The 4,476-nt window shown below is 36.6% G+C and overlaps 1 pseudogene; it reads right to left on the reverse strand.

Annotated features, from left to right (window-relative positions):
- Nucleotides 1-389: 389 nt before the first annotated feature.
- LOC102820427 overlaps nt 390-4,476 on the reverse strand; it is a 48,580-nt pseudogene continuing 44,493 nt past the window's right edge.

Consider the following 4,476-nt stretch of genomic DNA (forward strand, 5'->3'; position numbering starts at 1 on the left):
GGCAATACACCTTATTTGAAAGGCATAACAGTTTTCAAAAGTTATAACACATTCACACTTAAGGTCATAGTTCTTTTGACCCCTAACCCCAGGGAAGTTCTCAAAGGCCTGGTTCAATCAAGCAGCCTCACATTCTTAATCCCTAAAGAGGGAAAATGACCCCTCGGCCTATTCCATAGCTTCCAGAGTGCTCTGATGCGTCTCAATCCTGATCTCGAAACTTTAGATAAAGGATCAGAGTCAAGGGCCAAGGCTTCAGGAAAAGCCCTAGGAATGATTCACCCTGAAGAGCAGTTTCAGAGTTTCATATTCTTATAAGACTGACAGCTTTCTGTGAGTGCCTGAGTTCTCTCAATCCTGTTGGTTGTTTGGAATGATGGCCACACTAGCTATGCATCTCTACATACATGAATGAAATCCTGGAGTTCTTCTTCAGTTCTAGGATCTATGATCTCGTAGCACTGGGTCTATACTCCACAGCTATTTTACCGCTTTCTAAAACCATGACCAACAGTTTCTGGAATGCATCTGACAAAGTGTTCTGAATGGCAAGCTTCTGGGTTAACTTCTTTTTCATAAAGAATGATAATGGTTCTTCCTCCTGCTTATCCAAAGACCCCTCGGCTATGTCAATGCCAGGACTCCTGCACTCATAGGCTGGCAACACCACCTCTAGAGCACAGAAGAACTTTGTTTCTGAGCTGCTGCCATGATATCTTCATTCTTCCTTTTGTCACGTTCAGAAAGATCCTGAAGCCTGATGATCCTTCTTGACTAGCCATTGAAACCAAAGTAGTAATTTGTAAGTTCTTGGCATCAAGAGCTGTTTAGGGCAAGGACCTGATGTTGAACTGCTTTATGTTTGGTACTGAGACGAACCTTCACCGGAGATTCCTGAAAAAGCTGCTTCCGGTTGCAAGCCTTTTGGGCTCTGTGAGCATCCCTTGCCAAATAAAACTTGATGATGGCATAGAAGCCAGGGTGGACCACTGCAGTATTTGGGAAGATGTGGATGGAATACAGAAGGCCAAACTTGGAGAACACTGTGAACAGAGAATGCTGTGGGAGGTCCCATGCTAAGTGAGTGTGTGAAGACAAAACTACAGACCTTACATTCCCCAAGCCCTTCTCCAAGAGGGTGCAAGCCCAAACACTTGTCATTTCATGAGCACATTTTCCTCTTCCATTCTAAAATCTGAGAGGCATTAGAAGGCAATGTATGCTGGTGGTGGAGAGTGTCATCTTCTGTGTCTCTGTAAAATCTGTTGGTGCTAGATTACTGTTGGGGTCCACTCTCGAACTAACAGTTTTCTTCCCTTGCATTCAAAGCAGCTCGAGGAAATGGCGCATGAGGAAATGGGAGGTAACATGGATTTCAGGGCTCCCAGTCATTTCCCCATTCCTCCCTCCACCATGGCCCTGGCTCACATGCAAGTCTTCCGCTGTTGGCCCAGAGTTCAGCTCCTAAACCTTCAAGGTTTTGTTCCCACATGATTTTTGCACATACAAAGTAAAACCAATAAGATTAAGCTCTGATTTCTCAGCAGAAACCATGCAGGCAAGATGGCAATGGGAAGACATATACAAAACTCTGAAAGAAAAAAATCTGTCAGCCATGAATAACATACCCAGCAAAACTGTCCCTCAAATACAACTGTGAAATTAGAGCATTTCCAGATAAACAGAAATTAAAGGACTTTGTAAACACCAAGCCAACTTTACAAAAAACACTAAAGGGTGTGCTTTCAACTGATAATCAGCAACAGCAGACAACAACTAGAGACTGAAATACACAGTAAAACCACCCACAGTTCAATCCATATGTAGAAGCCTACAAAGTAAAACAAAAAATTGAAAATAAGGAATCAGATATATCAATCTAAAATGAAGACCCCTATACAAAGCAAAAAGTGGGACAAACATAGTTCAAGAGTACCAAATGGTGAGGAAGTCAAGTAGATTTCAAGATAAAATAGATTGTTTTAAAATGGAAAGAAATTAATAAATTACAAGGAAACCTCAAAAAAGTTAACATCCCTTCACATCAAATCAAGAAAAAGAAAATCCATGAAGATTTCTGTAAATATTAAAACTGAAGATATTGACAAGAAAAAGCACATATAAAATGAACTTATCACAGGAAAACAGGCGGAACAAAGAAATCAACAGCACTACAAAAAAAAAACACAGCAAAATGACTGCAATCAACTCATACCTATTGATAATTATGCTAAATGATAATGGATTAAATACACCAGTCAAAAGACAGAAAGCAGCAGTATAGATAAGAAAACAGGATCCTTCAATATGCTGTCTACAGGAGACACACTTTACACACAATTACAAACATAGATTAAAAATTCAGGTATGGAAAAAAACTGATCAAACGTATGGCAATCAAAAATGAGCAGGAGTGGCAATATTAATCTCTGATAAAACAGATTTTTAGTCAAAACCAGCATAAGAGATAAGGAAGGAAAACACCTCACAATTAAAGGGTTAATTGAACAAGAGGACCTAACCATAATAAATATCTATGCTCCTAAAAGAGGCTCAAAGTACATAAATCAAACTCTAATAGAATGTAAGAAAGAAATAGATAACTACACAATAATTTGTTGTTGTTAAGTGCTGTTGAGTCAATTCCAACCCACAGTGACCCTGTATAGGGTTTCCAAGGAGAAACTGGTGAGCTTGAACCACCAATAGTAGATTTAATACACTACTTTCAAAAAAGAACAGAACCAGAAAGAAACTCAATAAAGACACAGAAGAACTAAACAATACAATTAAGTTGACCTCATAGATTTATACAGAGCACAATACACATTCTTTTCCAGTACACATGGCATATTCTCCAGAATGGATCATATGTTAGACCACAAAGGAAGTCTTAATAAATTTGAAAACCTTAAAGTACTGTAAACCATCTTCTCAAATCACAATGTTATAAAATTAGAAATCAACAAAAAATAGGAAGATCAAGGAAACAAAATTAAATACATGGAAACTGAATAACATCCTGCTTAAAAGTTACTGAGTAATAGAACAAATGAAAAACAAAATAAAATAAATTCTTGAAGCACGTGAGAACAAAAATACAACATATCAAACCTTTTGGACACAGCAAAAACAGTGCTTAAAGAGTAATTTATAGCAATAAACCCTCATATCCAACAAGAAGAATAAACCCAAATCAACAAATTAACCCAACATCATTACAAAAAGACCAGAAAAGTAAACATCCAATTACTAGAAGAAAAGAAATTATAAAGATTAGAGCAGAAATAAATGAGTTAGAAAACAGAAAAACAACAGAAAGCAGTAACAAGAAAAATAAGTAGGTTCTTTGAAAGGATTAATAAAATTGACAAATCACTGGCATATCTAACACAAGAAAAGAAGATGCAAATGACACGTGTAAGAAACAGTATGGGTGATGTCAAAATAAAAGGGACAGTAGCAGAATACTATAAAGAGTTGTACTCTAATAAATTCAAAAATCTAGAAGAAATGAATAAAATTTTAGCAAAACATAATCTACCTAAACTAACATGTTGTTATTGTGAAGTGCCGTTGAGTTGGTGCCGACCCATAGCGACCCTGTATAGGGTTTCCGAGGAGTAGCTGGTAAGCTTGAACCGCCGATCTTGCAGTTCAAACGGCTTTGCAGTCTGGCACATTAACCCACAGCGCCACACCAGGACTCTCTCTAACATAGTGTGAAGCAAAAAACCTGAACAGACCTATAATCAAAGAAAAGGATCCGGTCATTTAAAACTCCTGACAAAAAAAAAGTTCAGGCCCAGATGCCTTCACTAGAGAATTTTAGCAAACATCCAAGTGAAGAGTTGACACCAATTTTACTCAAACTATTCCAGAACATAGAAAAGGATGGAAATTTTTCAAATACATTTTTATGAATTGAGCATAACTCTCACACCAAAACCAGGCAAAGACATCACTAAACAATAAAATTATAGCTCAATATCCTTCATGAACATAGATGTAAAAATTCTCAACAAAATACTACCCAATAGAATTTGACAACATATCAAAAAAATAATACATCATGACCAATGAGATTCATTCGATTATAGAAAAACAATCAACATAATCTACCACATAAATTTTTTAAAAAAAGAACTATATGATCAGACCAATTGATGCAGAAAAGACATTTGATAAAATCTAATATCTATTCTTGATAAAACTCAACAAAGTAGGAACTGAAGAGAAATTTCTAACCATAATTACGAGCACATATACAAAAATAACAGCCAACATTAGTCTCAATGGAAAAAAATTGAAACCATTACCTTTATGAACAGGAACCAGTTAGGATACCATTTATCATCACTCCTATTCAATATTGTGTTGGAAGTCTTAGCCATAGTTATAAGGCAAGAAAGGGAAATTACAGGCATCCAAACTGACAAGGAAGAAGTAAAACTGTATTTGCAGATGATATGATCA

Source organism: Chrysochloris asiatica, unplaced genomic scaffold (assembly GCF_000296735.1).
Source record: "Chrysochloris asiatica unplaced genomic scaffold, ChrAsi1.0 scaffold00002, whole genome shotgun sequence".
Taxonomy (NCBI): Eukaryota; Metazoa; Chordata; class Mammalia; order Afrosoricida; family Chrysochloridae; genus Chrysochloris; species Chrysochloris asiatica.